Here is a 17,789-nt window from a genome sequence, read left to right on the forward strand (position 1 = left end):
CCCCTCTGGAAATTTCCTCCCTGGCCTCTCCCAGTTGGGCCACCCCTGGACGGAGCCCCTCTGCCTACTCCCGACTGTCGTCCCCCTCCGGTTCCCCGTCCGAACTAGGGAGGGGTACCCTTATCCCCCTGCCCTGAACTGCTCCCAGGAAAGCCTCGCTTCTTTGCCTGGAAGTTTCTTAATTGGAGCCTAGCGTTTTCCACCCGTTGGGCTTTCTCCACGGCCTCGCTAAAAGCATTAATCTGGGCCACCGCGAGGTCCTTCTGAATTTCTACATTCAAGCCCTGGATAAAGCGCCTTGTTCGCCGTTGCTCGGTCATGATCAGCTCGGGGGCAAATTTGGATAGGCGGGTGAACTGACTCTCGTATTCCGCTACAGACTGGGCCCCTTGGTGAAGTCGGATAAACTCATCTTCCTTCCATTCCTGGACTAGAGGAGGGAAGAATTTAGCGTTGAACTCTCGCATGAAATTCACCCAAGTCCGGAGCGTTTGCTCCCGTTCCCACTTCTGCCGGATGACGTTCCACCAAGAACGGGCCGCCCCTTCCAGTTAGAAGACGGCGAAGGTCACCTGCCTTTACTCGGTGTAGTGCAAGGCAGCAAAAATATCCACCATTTTCTCTAGCCATCTTTCGGCTATATCTGGATCGGGCTCCCCAATGAACTTTGGTGGGGCAAACTTCTGAAATCTCTCGAGAGCCCTGTCCTCGCTCTCCACGTGGTTGCCAGGGTTCCCAAGGTTGGGATTAGGGTTTTGACCCTGTTGCTGCACCACTTGGGCCAGTAAATTAGTCATTTGTTGCATAGCAACAGCTATTTGAACGTTGGGGTCAACCCTAGGTTCAGGGTTGGGCCCAGACGAAGTTTCCCCAATGCCCCCATCCGACGTGGGTTGCCTACTCCCGTGCCCACGCCCTCTTCCACTACGTGTGCCTTTCATAGAATCTATTCAATCTAGACAAATTTAACTAGAACAATAAAATAACAATACATGTACATAAGAAATCATAAACTTTTACAATAAAGCATATACACATTTCAAAGCAAAGTCACCAAAACAAAGTCAAACAAGGCACATATTAACAGTCAGTCAAGTATAACAAAGACAATCCACAAGGGAACGGCATCATCAACAGTAGTATATACATCGCTAGTCCAAACGTACAAAAATGGCTAGCTAAAGTTCTTTTCCAGGTCTACCATTCCCTATCCATCCTATACACAATAGTCAAAACCATCCAAAATCCTAAGACTAACGGCTCAGTCCGTCGTCGGGCTAGTGGACCCACCCGACGGGGTGGATTCACCTCCAACCTCGCCCCCCGCACACGAAGCCTCGTCACTCTCCTCCTCGAGCAAATCGTCGCAAAGGTTCAAAATTGACTCGACTCGAACCCTAACTTTCCTAGTTCTCTTAGTCATACGCTCACGTGCCTCTCCAAGTTGGGCGCAAAGGTCGTCCACCCTATCTTGACCTTCGATAACGTCGTACTCTAGCTCCTTGATTCGCTCGGCTTGTTTCTCGTTAGCTGTCCTTAGTTGGTTCACTTCGGCCTCAAGCCTAGCGTTATCCCTCGCCAACTCCTTTCGTTCCTCTACCACAGCCAACACTAAGGTGTTAGGGTAGGCGTAAGTGTGACGGCACTCACAACGTCGAAGGCGGTTAGCCGGACTCCAACGTACGACGGCCTCTCTTGGCCGAATCTGGTACTTAATCGTCGGAAGCACTCCACGGGGTCGCTCACCAGTAGGGCTACCACTAGGCCCACTATGCCCGTCCATCCTACACCAAAAGAGTAAATAATCATAAATAATCTTAAGGGACACAATCAAAGTAATCCTCAAGTCGAGCATTTCTAACACGCCCAGGCCAATTCAAACCTAGGCTCTGATACTACCTGTGACAGCCCCACCTTCCCCTTAGGTAAACCAAAGAGGTTAGCGGACTGCCTTTCCAACTCTCGCCAGGACTAACGGTGCAGTTAAACACAATCTAAAAGGTTCTGAAAAAATAAAAGCGCGCTCAAACAAGTCAAAATCGCAAAATAGCCAAACGAAAATCAAAATCGTCGATGAATAGTGGGTGCCATGTCATATAACTCAGAAAACATTTCCAAACCAAATAGGACACATAAACAGGGTTAAACAGTGTTATACACATACGTTTGTAATTTACAAAACAAAAGGAAGATAATTAGATCAAAATACATTTAGGGTTTTTCCAACTATCGAGGAGCTTTACAAAATATATTAAAACTAGCTCAACTCATGCTTCAAAACATCATAGTCCCCAAAAGTGGTTCCCTGTAAGGAAAACAAAATTTAATGGAGTGAGCTTACGCCCAGTGAGGTACACTCATGCAGATCAGTAAAATTCACAAAGCACATAGTTGCTCAGTCCAAACGTTCAACAAGTAATCTGAACTAACATTACATTTAAATTCAATAAAAGGATACGGACGGCTCTCAAGACCCCTTATCCTCGCTTGCCGTACTTGATCTCGCCCCGTTGACCCTCCGTCAACGCTTAAAGAAGTAACCAATACCGTAGACCCCATTTTCTTCACTTTCCATTCACCTCACATACCCCTACTGGGCCCGAACTCCAAACAGTAGAAAATTAGCAATACTCGAGTATACCGGAATCGAGAGTCTCATACTACAAGATTCCATATAACAGTCCCCATGGCTCGTCAATTTTCACGACCAAGCCCTTGCCGGCTCGATTCAATTGACCACCAATGGGGTTGAGCTCATTGAGAACAGTAATGGCCGTTGGCTACTCGTCCAAACGACACCAATTCCAATATTTCACATACCATTCAAGTAACGCAGTAAACAGTCATATGTAAGACATAAAGGGTGAGAGTGATCAAGTACACCCTCGCTTGAACCAATTTCAACGTTGCAAATAAGCATTCAAGGCATCAATTTCAAGTGTAACAAAGCCACATAGTAACAAGCAAGTGAGTGGTACACTCACCAAGCAAGCAAATGAAATTTCATAAACTTCCGCCCAAAGAGCGTCTTGAATCACCGTCACGCCCTAAAACATTCAAACAAGCACAATGAGACTCGAATACGAGTCATAAATTGAATCCACATACTACCAAAAATAAGGCTCTATTAGAACATATAAATACCAAAGTAAGCTAGGGAAAGTCCGGAAATGAAAGTTAAGCCCTAAAGCCCAAAAATAGTTTTGATGTTATTTAGCGTATTGGACACAACCGGCGCTACAATTATCGGATGAATGTGATATTTATACCACTTCGAAGATAAGACAGAGGGCTACAATGTTGAAGAAGGCCACTCAATCCAGTTTGTAGTGAAACTAGGTCAAAATTTCAATGTACCAAACCAGAACCGCAAAAACAGGTTAGCGAACCGCATTCTGGTTAAATAACCATAATTCAGGTTACCAAAGTCCAATTCAAGTGATTCCAAATCCATCCGAAAGCTAAAATACCAGGCTATATTTCTTAAGAAGACATTGACAACCAAATCAGTAGTATTCCCGGTCAAACTAACCAATTACAGAAGCGGATTATCAGTTTCGGATAGAAACAGGGCAGCAGGGGTATTTCGGTCTTTTCAAAGGCTACACTGCTCCGATTGAGCTGAAGTTTTGTAGGCAACTATAAAACATCATACGCTACAACTTTCATGTTTTAACCCAAGGCTAATTCGGCCTCTAACTTGGAGAAACAGTACCGGACAGAATGGGGTTAATTGAAACCCTAATTCCGAAATTTCCTTTCAAAGCGCAAATAGCCACAATTTATGCACTATAGCTTCATTCTAAACCATTCCCAACCATCATCCATGACCAACCAATACTAAACATATAAAAATAGAAAAAATCATGGATAAATATAAAATTCACCAATTTCTACCAAAAGTCAAGAAATAACACATCAAACCATCTCTTTAACTCACATAAGCCAATAATTACACATTATTGAGAAGAAAAGAGACGTTCCTTAGCTACTCACCTTACCAACTCAAGAAAGGAAGCACTTAGCACCTTGGTCTCCCAAATCACTTCACAACCAACCTTAATACCACTAAACTAAGAGGTTTTATGGAGGAAATCCAAATTTAATCGGTTGAAGTTGAGGATTGAGCAAGATTAGAAGCAAGAAAGTTGGGAGTTTTCTCTTCTCTTCCCCTTGAAGATAGCCTACCAAGAAGCTTGCAAATGAGGATGATTTTTGGGTAATTTTTGATTTAATTGGTAAAGTAGTGAATAGTGGTCAAAGTCAAGAATTAACCACCAAGTGACACTTGTCACTACCATTAATGCATAGCTATCCTTTTGTCTCTCCAACTCTCATCCATTGGGTATCCTCTAATTATCTCTTAACACCTGCTAAAATAAACCCGGTATCTAACACTTAACCTAACTGGCCGAATTTTACCGAACTTTCCGCACTAACGGGTCCCACGTCCGGTATACGCTCTTAATTTCTCAAAAACTAACCGATACTAGAAAAATCATTTAAAAACTATATTTACTCATAAAAATTATCTAGAAAATTTTCCTAATAAAGAAAATACAGAAAAGCATGCAATTTAATAGAATAAAACCAAAAAAATAAGAAAATTTACGGGGTCTCACAACTTTCATGTTGCAAAATTAATGACCTATTTTCAAAATCATTTTAATACTCCTGCGGAGGCAAGATTGGATGATCTCAGTCCCCAAAACTTGATTATTTTTTCCATAATTTCGAATCTGTTGGTGCCTACTGATGGTCATAGGACTGATGCCAACAAAATGAAACTTTATCTGTTCTACTGCTTTCTTGAAAAAATCAGAATTGATTTTGGCTTTGTCATGTGCAAATTTTTGCTCAAAATCAGCACTGATAGCCGTAGGAAACTTTCCTATGAAAAATTTTTTACTCCTATCTTTGCTCACTTTGAAATTCCCTTCACTAAAAAATCACCAAAAGAAAGTGCATCAACTGTTTTTTCCAAGCCTTATTTTGAAAGGAAAAATCTGTAATTTTTTTAGGGTCATTGGTGCTACAAAGAAACTGTTTCGAAGTCTAGGAGAAAGAATTTTCATGAAACTCCTGTCACCCCTAGGACTCCTCGAGATCAGTCCATGTATGTATCATCTTTCACTATCCATCCTAGAAAGTCAGCCACTAAGTCCTCTTCATCCAACTCTGAGGTCATTTCTTTGCTTGAGAACCTTAAACAACACATCCTACTTCTTGAAGATGGCCTGATGATGACCATGTCATCCAAACAACAAGCAACCTTCATTGACAAAAGAAATCTGCTTATGCCTCCCATTCCTCAAGAAAATGAAAATGCACACCGAAAGGTGCCACGAACTGTGCCAACTACTGAAACTACTCCAGAATACCATGCCTCCAGTTTTCAGCCACAGGACAAGGGAAAGGCTCCAGCAACTGAAAAAGAAACTGATGATGATGATGATGATGACACTGAAGAGGAAGAAGATCCTGCTCAGTTTCGCCTAGCAAGAAGAAGACCTGGATCCTCCAAAATCACCATTTAGGCACTTCTAGGCAAATGCACTTCATGATTAGGATGGTAGTTCATAATAGGCTTTTGGCATCTTCTGTATTTTAAACATTTCGTGTGTTCTGTACTAAAGATTCTATTTCCCTTCCTCTGCTAGTCTGTAAAAACTATTTGGTTATCTTTTGTGGTTTGAATTAATGTTATTTTTTATGGATTATCCCTTTGTCATGGATTATCCCTTCTGCCTAACTCTGTTTGGCCTCAAATTTCTGATATTGACTGCTGTTGATAATTGCTGGTTGCTGCCTCTAATATGGACTGCTGTGTTTTGGATTCTAGTTTTTTTGCTGATAATGGTTGATAATTGTTGATTGTATTATTGATTGATTACTAGCCTTTAATTGATCTAATGATGACAAAAGGGGGGAGAAATGGATATTGGTCTCTAAATGGATACTGGTCTCTAATGAGGTCAAGTGTAATAAAGGGAAGTCACTCTAAGGGGGAGTATTCACACATAAGAGGACATCATTCTGAGGGGGAGTATTCACTCCTCGAAATGCATTAAGTAAGGGGGAGTTGTGCCTAAATTATTTTTCTCCATCCATTGTTTTGTCATCATCAAAAAGGGGGAGATTGTTTATCTCAGTCCGTAACTTTTGATGTGATGTTACTAATGTTCCCTAAATAGACCTTTTTTGAAATGGAGCAAAATAGGGTCAAAGATTAAGCACAAAGGATGCTGAAACTACTGTCGGACGCACAAGAAGACTGGATCGACTGTCCGACAACCTTTGCACAACTTCGGACGCATGAAGAACTTCACCCTCGAACGTCCAAAGATATTGAATCATTCCTTCTAAGCTCACTGATCTCGATCGGACGGACATTATCAGAGCACCGGACGTCCGACAAACGTTGCGACACTTCGGACACAAAACATTAGAAGCACTGGACGTCCGAAGAGAATTGAAGAAGAATTCTCAGTTTCACCCCCTACCCTTGGACGCATACATTGAAGGTACCGGACGTCCAAAATAATTAAAGAAAAATTCTTGAGCTCACTACCTACGATCGGACGCAAGAAAGTGGTTTACTGGACGTCCGACACTACCAACGGCTAGTTGACTCTTCAGGTGCCTTTTGTCCTTTGGAAGCATTAATTGAGGAACTTTTTGGTCCCATATAAATAGGACAAAGTCAACCACTCCCAAGAACTTTGCACATTGAGACTACATCATATCTAAAGTGATTCAAGTGCAAGAATACTCTTAAAAGAAGATTTGTACTCTTAGTTGTGTAATTTTTGATTAATTCTTCAAGTGTGTTTCAGTTACTTACTAAGTGCAGTTTTGTGAGGGTTATCTGAGTGATAGTAAAACTTCCTTAGTTGACCAAGTGTGACTTGGGGCAAGGAGGAAGTGATCTTTCCCTTGTACACAAGAGATTGGTTGTAAGTTGATCAATTTGAAGAAGCTTGCTCTATAAAGTGACATTCAAACTCAAGAGGAGTTTGTATTTGGTTTGATACTTTATCTCTTTTACTTTATGTTTTGATATATAAATTGCTCATCTCTTCTACTCATAAGCACTTGTGCTTTCTCATTCATTGCTCCATTGTGTGATCTTTTAGAAAAAAGAGGGCAAGTACTCAAAAAGTGACTCATAACTTGGCCAGTTTTTAACCTACCTAATTCACCCCCCTCTTAGGTTGTTTTTTATCCTTACAGTGTCCATGTTTAAGAAGTATCACCCAGACCCTTCTCATATCTTGCAACCGAAAAATATTGAAATTGATAAGGCGCTGACCTATGAGGAGAAACCGGTAAAGTGCCTAGATCGTAAGGTGAAAGAATTGAGGAACAAGCGGATTTCGTTGGTGAAAGTTCTCTGGAGGAACCATGGACTAGAGGAAGCAACCTGGGAAGTTGAAAAAGAAATTCGAGAAAAATATCCAGACTTATTCTCAAATCAAGGTAAAATTTCGAGAACGAAATTCTCTTAAGGGGGAGAGGATATGAGGACTCGTAATTTATTTTATTTTATTTATTTATTTTATCAATTTATTCACTTATTTATTGGTTTACTCCAAAATAGTTATTTTCATGATTTATTACCCAATTATTAATTAGTTATACTATTGTTACAAGAATTTCTTAGAAATTTCGCTTTATCGCGCGCGAGTCAGAAGTTCGCGTTTTCGCGTGCGCAACTAATTGAAGAACTTTAGAAAATTATTGTTAGACTACTAAGAGTGGATAATAATAGTGTTTAAGGAAGTGCATTAGAGATTTAGTGCACAAGTGAAACAAACCCGAGAGAAAACAGGCACGAAACGCGTGCATACGCGCACTATTGAGAGTTGACTTTTGTGCCAAAATTTGAACTACAACTATCAAGCTTCCAAGAGAAGCTTCACCATCAGCACAATCTCTCTCTTTTTTCACCCTTGCTGACCGAAACTCCAAAGGAAGAAGAAGAGTCAAACCCTTCATCATATCACTTCATTTCTTGCACCTTTTCACTCCAAATTCATCACACAAACTCACAACAACTTGGAGAATCACTTGGACTAGGAAGAGAGCAACTTTCTCATGATTTCTTGGAGCTTTTGGTGACCCAAAATTTCTGATTTTTCATCATCCAAGAGGTGGTAATCATCTAACCTTTTAAACTTGGTTCTAGTGAGTTAAATTTGACTTGGAAGCTTGTAGCTTCATGTGAGTATCTTTATTTGGTTGAAAATCATTTGAGTAGGCTCTATGAAATCCCAAAATGGACATGTTGGACTGATATGATGATTATGGATGTTATTTATGCTGATTAAGTGTTAAACAAGTAGAGATAAGTTGAAAAAGTGGAAAGAAAATCAAAGGAAAGTTGCATGAGAAGCTTAGCCGATTCTGCCCTATTCTTGTCGAGCCCTTGGTTCAATTTTTTTGTGATCAAATGGCCTTAAATTTGTTGTAGATATGTTGCATAGGTTGTGTGGAAAGTTTCCACAAAAAATTACTTGATTTAGTTAAGAAAAAGTTGAGTTTTGAACAAGAACAAACTGGAAATTCGCGTAACAGGGGTTATCTGGCAGTGAACTTTGAACGATCATAACTCTTTGCTCCGATGTCAAAATTAAGTGCTGTTTGCGGCATTTGAAACTAGATTTTCCAGTTTTCTAATGATATAAAATGCATCCCCTGATTCAACTTGAGTGAGCCGTACCAGTTCTTTAAAATTACCTATCCTGTTTTACTGCTGTGCTCGAGAGTCAGTGATGAGCTGAGGGTTGTTGCTTGAATTTGAGCTAGCTACGAACTGAATTTCAAAATGCTTTCTTCTGATAATTCTATCCTATTGAATGTAGTTTCCAACGCCACCAACCATGCCCAATTCCAAGTTGAATTGACTGAATTATGGCCAAATTACAGAACTGCACCAGTGATAGAAAACCCTAATTTTGGCTAGCCGAATGGCTTAGATCGAATTGGGACTGGTTATTTTGAAACTTTTGGTGTCAATCACCTACCAAATGTATGTTGAATATTTCTTAGACTTTTTATTCATAAATGAACCATGTTTGAGATGATTTCATTGGCCAAAGGTTCGAAAAAGAAAAGCGGAAGCATGAAGACAGTTTTGTCTTCGGATTTCCTTAAACTTTGGTAGTTTAGTTAAATACCTTCCCTTGTGAATTTTTAAGCAAAATTTGGTAGAAGAGTAGTCCTCATATGCAAGTTGAATTGTCCCAATTTTGGTGTCATTCTAAGACTGTTTTGATGTACAAATAAGTTACCAAAGTTATTCTTCCAAATCTGGAAAATTGCCCAACAGTCCTCATTTTGAACCAACTTTGAGCTGCTATATCTTGCGCTCAAAACTCCGATTCTTGTTCTGTTTATTGTGTTTTAAACTTTGATTGTAACTCTAATTTAATTTCAAATTTTAGAGGCTAGTTCACTTTCTGTGAATTTTTCCGAATTTCCAAAGTTTGCTAGAAACCAACCCCGAATCTGTCTTGGAAGTGCAAGTCGGTAGCTTTAAACTGAAATTTGAGTGTCTTCCATTTAGAATCATGGAAAAGTGTCTTCTAGGAACTTTTAGTACTTTGAAACTAGTTTCCAACGGTGCCAAGTTTTTTAATTTTGGACCTACAGAGAGTGAGATAGGATTTTTCAAAGATTGCACCTCAAATCTGGAATTTCTGAACTTGAAGGGAATTAAGTTTTTAGAAACTCTCCATTACCCTTCGATATTGCTTGACCGTTTACACTTGGTTTCAAAGATGAAAATTAGTTTTTCCTTGTATTATTAATCTCCACTTTTGAGTCTCGATTTACGAGTAATTAAGGCTCTCTTTCATGATATTTTCTTAGGTTGTACAAGTGTACAATCTACCTTGTTAACTAGGGATTTATAAGGGATTGTGTGTGATAGTTAATTATTATTTTCTCAGGCACTCAAGAAGACCTTCAAGAGGATCTCACAGTGGATGCCTAAAACCCTTACTTGAACACTTGATTGTGCACCATTCTCTTATTTTGACTAGGTGAGTGTCAAGTGCATGTTCTGTTGCAATTATGTGAATTGCTTCTCATGAACTGAAAATTGATAACTACTGAGTCGAGTGTGTACTTTATCGTACTCGTTCTCATTTAAATGAATTGTAATTGAATTGCCTGAATTGAATTGGATTACCTAACTTGAATTGAATTGAATTACCTGACCTGAATTGAATTGAATTATATGCTATGACTGCATATGTCGCTAGAGTAAAACTCCTCGACCACACCTGACCTGGAGGACGCCCAAATTTCATCGACTGACCTTGGTCTCGAGCCGGCATAAGCTTGGTCGGGAACCTTGGTGAGCTATGAGAAAACCTGTATAAGATTCATCTATTGGAGAGATCTTTCTTGGCCTACTCGTGCAGTAGCGCCTTTATAGAAGTTCAGGCCCGATGGGGGGTTGTATGGTGGACGGACCTGGGAAGTTAGTGGAGATCTACGAACTTAAAATACCGACCCGGTTGACGGAGTGTCATCGCGGAAAAGTATTCGATCGAGGTTGGCAAAGCAAGTGGAAATTAGCTCCTGAGAGCTACCATATCCTTAAATTGTTTCTGTTTAAATTTCACTTGAATTGTTAATTATCCGAATATTACTGTTTTACTTGTTAAATGGGATTGTTACGTGGACAACGTGCTTGCATGTGTGTTTCTTGGCCTCACGAGCAATCGCTCACCCCGTAGATTTGTTTTCCTTAACAGGAGCGGAGATGGGGTGAAACTTGGAGAAACCTTTGGGATGAACTTTTGTATTAGGGTTTCGATTGTAATCGACTAGACATCTTTTGGCAGTTGTATATTTTGGAAAATTGATGTATTTTGAACTCGTGGTGTAAGATCGGATATTTATATATGGAAGCATATGCACTTTCTTACTTTGTCTTGTCGCATTAGCTATTATTGTATTAAGTTTGAATTGAATTGTCTTGAGTCCTGACAAGAGTTGGGCAGGCATCCCGCGGATACCCTTGGGTTCGCCCTTGGGAGAAGTGGGGGTGTCACAGGAAAAACTAATGTTGTTACTGATACATTATAGCGTAGACATTCCTTGCTTACTCTACTTGATGCAGAGTTGTTAGGTTTTGAGTTAGTTAAGGAGTTAAACTCCAATGATCTGGATTTTTCAGTTATTTATTTGTCTTGTGGTTCAGCAACTCAAGGTAAATTCTATATCCTTGATGGATTTCTCTTTTATCTCAATCGATTGTGTATACCTAATTTTTCTATTCATTCTTTGCTTGTTGGGGAAGCACATGGAGGTGGTTTGATGGGGCACTTTGGCATGACCAAGACTTTAACTATCCTTCAAGAACACTTCCATTGACCAAGGATGAAAAGAGATGTGGAACGACTGGTAGCTAAGTGCATTACTAGTCACAAAGCTGAGTCAAAATTTTGACTTTATGGCCTTTATAGTCCTTTACCTATACCTACGGAACCTTGGATTGATATTCCTATGAACTTTGTTTTGGGGTTACCTAGGTCAAGAAAGGATAATGATAGCATCTATGTTGTTGTTGATCGGTTTTCTAAAATGGTACATTTTATCCCGTGTCACAAAACGAATGATGCATCTCATATTGCTGATTTTTTTTCAAAGAGATCATTAGGTTGCATGGCATGCCTAGAACGATTGTCTCTGATAGGGATGTCAAATTCTTGAGTTATTTTTGGAAGACTTTGTGGGGAAAGTTGGGTACTAAATTGCTCTTTTCTACTACTAGTCACCCACAACTAATGGCCAAATTGAGGTTGTCAATCGCACACTTTGTTTACACTCTTACGTGCCATCATTAGAAAGAATATTAGGACTTGGGAAGAGTGCTTGCCTCATGTTGAGTTTGCATACAATCGAACTGTGCATAGTTCTACTCGTTTTTCACCATTTGAGATAGTCTACTAGATTTGTCACCTTTGCCTCAATCTGAGCGTGTTAACTTAGATGGTGGTAAGAAAGCAGATTTTGTGAAGAACTTGCATGAACGAGTTCGTGTGAATATTGAACAAAGGACGGCTCAAATTGCTCAATGAGTTAACAAAGGGTGACAACGCATGGTGTTTGAGCCTGGTGACTGGGTATGGTTGCATCTGCTCAAGGAAAGATTTCTTATACAAAGGCACAATAAGCTACTTCCACGAGGAGATGGACCGTTTCAAATCCTTAAGCGCATTAATGACAATGCCTATAAGCTTGATCTTCCTGGTGAGTATAATGTGAGTGCTACATTTAATGTATCTGACCTTTCTCCTTTTCTTGCAGATGATGAAGCTGATTTGAAGACAAATCCTTTTCAAGAGAAGAGGAATGATACAAGTCAAGCCATGCCATCGAACAAGATTCAAGTTCCACTAGGACCGGTTACATGAGCTCAAGCTAAGAGGCTGCGAGAGGCACTTCAAGGGCTGGTTCGTGGAGTTCAAAGTCAAGAGGTTGCTCCGAAAGCCATTGAAGGACTTGAGTATGATGATTTGAAGTTGGTCCATCTTGTGCAAGCAAAGGAAGGTCACGAAGGACCAAGTCCTAGTTGATACTCGACCTAGGGTTTGGGCAAATCCAATTTCTTGTGTAGTCGAGCCATGGTGATGGTTAGTTGTTTAGTTAGTTATTTGGAGTATTTTCTAGTCATGTTTTTGTCATTTCAATTAGGGAAATAATTCGGCCAGATTACATGCTCTTGAGAGTCGACTTTAAGTGTCCTGTTATTTAGGAAACTTTGTCTTTCCAAGTAACATTAGGGTTACCGTTTGTAAGGTTATAAATACTATCCTAAGTGTCGTTCTTTTAGACATTGAATAATATTCCAGATTTGAGAGTTTTCTTTCTCTTGGCTTTTACGAAAGCACCTTGAACATCTTAGAGGATTCCTTTGAGTGTTCTATGACTTATCAATCGAAGATCACGTTCGATTGTGGTGTCATCTACCTTATACCAAGGTTTGTTAACCACGTGATTAACGGGTCAAGGTCTTCCGCTTCCAAACTTTGGTACCAATTCTAGATCCTTGGGCTTCTCTCTTACGGGTTTCGGCACAAGATTCCTCCAAAGTTGTAAAACAAGTTCTCCAAGGTACTTTTTCAAGTTGAAATCATCAAAAGGTACTTTTTCAAGTTGTAAAACAAGTTCTCCAAAGTTCCAAACAATCATGTTAAAATTGTGTAACTTGTGTCTTGAAATAATCAAAAGGTACTTTTTCAAATTTCCATTGTTACTTTTGCAAAAACCAGCTGAAATTGATCTGTAAATGAGTTGAAAAGGCTATGTGAAAATTGAGCAAGTGGCAGTGCGTGTTGCACAATCACCTCAAGGAAATGTGGAGTAGGTCACGTAAGAACCCGGCGTTTCTCCTCTCCTGCTTTTTGTTTGTCTTTTTCTGTTCCAGCCAAAATGAGGGGTAAAAACGCGGACACCCTAGCCAAACTGGGTCATGTTTTCTGCTCAGAAAAATATGCTTGTTCATTTAATCATTTCCAATCTATTTTTGAATTACATCCAATGTTTTAATTGAATTTTGCTTGATTCATATTGATCTTAAATCATTACAACCTACAGATGCAACAAGCTAAAGAGAGCAAGGTCATCCTCAAAATTCTAAAAACACATTTGATGCGGATACGGGTGCGCAACAACTTCAACCTTGGGTCAATGATCCTTTGGTCAACATTGGTGGTCTGATGACAAGATCAAGATCCAAGAGGGTGAAGGAAGCTTTACAAGCCTTGATCATTCACCATACAAGCAAGGAGCAAGCTAAGTTTGAAGATTTGGTGGACTATGAAGTTACCTTGTTCACTTGTACGTTTGAAGTGAAAGAATGATCTCATACTTGTTAGCTTAGTTAGTAGTTGTTTTAAAGCTGCCTAGTTTAGTAATCACGCAAAGAACATGTTGTCCTCTAGTTTTTAATCCTTAAAGTAGCTTAGTTAGTTGGTCATAAGCTTGCTTTAGTCAAGCACCAACATTATTTGTTCGTATTAAGTTGATTAGGGTTTTCCTAGTTGCACTTGGGCTTGGGCCGAGTTTAGCAAGGGAAATTCCAAGTCGGATTAGATTTTTGTTGGCAGCTTAGTTTAGGTCTTTTACAAGCCTATATAAGGCTTCTTGTCTTTCAAAATTAGGGACGGAATATTACAACCAAAAATCGTGAGAAATTTTCCTTCAAGTTCTTAATCGAACTTACTCTTGAATTCTTGAGTTCATAGCTTAGGATTCAAATCAGACTTTATCGATTAGTTTGTTCCCTAATCGTGGTGTCTCTTCATCCATCATTATTTGCTTAAGATTGTTGATTACCTTCATGTGTCAGAGGTCTTAAGTTCATGAGAACAATCGAGTTCAATTTCCATTGGGAGAAAAGATCCAACTCTGATATTACAAAGTTGGGAGGTTCTAGGAGGGTCTTCCCCTAGGATTGCTCATCAACATTAAAACTAAATAAACGAACACACTAAAAACATGTAAATAAAATACTTATCGAGATTATTTAAAAATAATATTTAAAATAATTATTGTAGCACTTTTGTCATGTGATGCATGTGATGTATATTGAGAATATAAAAAAGTGGATAGAAAGTTTGTTTATGATATAATCAAAATAATATTTCAGACAATGTGTATTTCCAAACATGGCAATTTATATTTCAAATAATATTATCTAATTAAGTAAGTATCTTTGAGGCTGTTTCTTAAAACACAATCACATGCACAATGGAGCATTCAAGTGTTTACATCAAGTATTTCTACACTTTGTCTTAGTTAATGATTAGTAAATATTGTACGTAATAAGGGTTAGAGGTTCAGATCAGGCTCAACACTAGATTTGTTTGTATTTGAAGTTAGGTAACTCATCCTCATTGTGTGTTATCCAAATTATTTGCAAAAGAAAAACTCTTATTTTTTTTTTATTTTCTCTTTTTGATTAAATCACTTTTGTAATCTTTGAAGTGGAAAATTATGTCTTTTAAGTGTTACACATTATATAAGATTCTTTTGTGTGACTTAGAAGCTCAAACTAGAGAAATGGCATGTTTTGAAAAGTATTTTAATTTATGCATGTTTGTGGGTATTACAATATGAACCAAAACTTGCAGTTACTAATAATGAATAATTGCAACTAGTGGTGAAATGAAAGAAATAAAATTTTATTAGGACAGAAATGAGAGCTTGTGACAGAAGAACATCGTTGTCACGAAGAAAAGGATTGCAAATGTTAGTGCATGTCCTGAAATTGTTGATAGAATTACTTCTTCTAGCATATGCCCAATTTACTTGTAACTGATTTTATCGAAAGGGACACACTTCTTATGCTTGCAATTTTAAAGAGGCAAATGAACTTTGAAGTTATTTGAGTTTACAAAAGTCCACTAAAATTCAAAGATCCAGGATAATGTGGATAATAGAAGTGGTTCAACAAAAAGTTTTAAAAAATGGTGATTTTTGGATGCTGGACACTCAAAGCAAATAACTGATGATCCATCATTATTCATTCAATTAGAACACCAAGACACTATAAGGGTAGCATTTGACGATAAGAAGAAAGCAAAAGATAATTGAGATTATAAAATATCGATAAAGATGACCAAACCTTTGTTGAAAATGTGTTATTAACTAACAAATTAAATTTAATCTTGTGTGCCTTAATCAAATTTGTCATTAAAATAATTTTATGTTACTCGAAAAGGATAATTTATGTCATTAAAATAATTTTATGTTACTCGAAAAGGATAATTTATGTAATTATGCGTTAGCCTACGTGCAAGCCATCAATATATGATTTTTTATTTTTGGGTTGCGGAAGCAACTACTCGTAGCAAAAATACATATCAAATAGAGCAGCAAGAATTTATGCGTCATTATCTCAACAAAAAGGATAATTTATGTAATTATGCGTTAGCCTACGTGCAAGCCATCAATATATGATTTTTTATTTTTGGGTTGCGGAAGCAACTACTCGTAGCAAAAATACATATCAAATAGAGCAGCAAGAATTTATGCGTCATTATCTCAACAACCATTAGCTCACCCAAATATATGTTACAGAAGCAAAATCGGTTGCACTTTCCACTAAGGGTACGTTTGGTTCTACAGAATTGGAATTGAATTGGAATTGAAATTCTATAGAATTAGAATTCTAGGAATTGGAATTCCAAAACGTTGGAATTCTTTTGTTTGGGAAATGCATAGAATTGATATAGAATTCATTTGGAATTCCAAATTCTTTGTTTGGATGCGAGAAGAATTCATTAAGAATTAGAATTGTTTCCATCTAACATTTGCTTACATAAAAATTTTCTTTTTTTCTTTTTCGTATGGAATAATTTTTTAAACATTTAGCTAATTCTTACTAAAGTTTCAAGGAAAAAATCAATTAATGCCTTTAATAATTTATTTTTTCTTGCATTTAACCAATTGTTATTAAAGCTTTAAAGAAAAAAACCAATTAGTTCCTTTTCTACAAAATAAAAATATAGTATTACTCTTGTTTCCTTTATTCTTAATTAAATTATATTAGATACAAAACTAATTGGGGTATGTAAGACAACAAGATAAAGTTCGTTGTGTATGTAAGTAAAGTTTCTGGACAATGATGAACAAGAAAGTAACTATTCACAAAATAAAAACAAGAAACTATGAAGTCTAAAGTATCTCTTAACAAGACCACATTAACATGCCTTTTCATGCAGACACGTTTGACCCAAAACTTCAAGAACAGTTTTGAACAAAAACCTGCATCACTTGTTACCAACAAACCATAAATATCTCATCTTGTGCAATTCGTTGATTTTTAAAGAGAAAATTATCAGTGGAAAGGTGTGCTGCCAAACATACACAAATCCACATGCATAAACAGATTGTACATGGTTGCACAAGTGAAGTTGCTCTAGTCCCTGCAAGAGAGCTTCTTCGACCTTTTGCAAAGAATGCTGAAGATCATATATTCTCACAACTTGCTGAGCACTAATTATCATGACATTAATTATCATGACATGAGTCTTAACATCAAAAAAACGATACATCTCTCAAAATGGTCCATCGCTTCTTGAACAAACCAAAATTGTGGTCTTGTTGAGAACAATCACACCACAGCTTATTTGAATCCATCAACTGTGACAAATACAAGTTCATTAACTTGACTAAAATTGCATCCACTACTAAAGACTTCAGCAGAAGTAGTAATTAAATCACCAGAATGCAGCTTTAGGATGAAATAAGTTCCCTTGTTGAATGTCAATAACCTCAATTTTCTTTACTCCATTTTCTTTCTGTCGGTAGATTCTTTCTTTCTCCATTTCCTCCCTCCTTTGGTGCATTTTAGATTCTTTATTTCTTCCTCCTTTTGTACTTTTAGAATCCATTAAATTTAAGCGCTAATTGAGTACTAAACTTTATATTGAATCTTGGGAAAATGTATATATCACGTTTCAAACCTTGTCTAAAGTCTGAACTTATTTTATCAAGGGATACAGAGTATTTATCTTTGAGTTGCATATGCAAAAGGCTGGAGTTGAATAGGCCACAAACCTCCAGGATGTGATGCAACTTGCCGTCTATCCTTGTTTTGCTCATCATCCTCAAGAATAACAGCTTTATTATCTCCTAGAGCTGACATTAAGTTGACACCACAAAATTAAGACATGGACTTCTTTACTATATAGTATATTAGGAACAAAAATTGCATGATAACAAGGTTGTACGTGGGGCTTACGCTCTAAAAATGTCAATACTTC

This window comes from Coffea arabica, chromosome 5e, assembly GCF_036785885.1.
Source record: "Coffea arabica cultivar ET-39 chromosome 5e, Coffea Arabica ET-39 HiFi, whole genome shotgun sequence".
Lineage (NCBI taxonomy): Eukaryota > Viridiplantae > Streptophyta > Magnoliopsida > Gentianales > Rubiaceae > Coffea > Coffea arabica.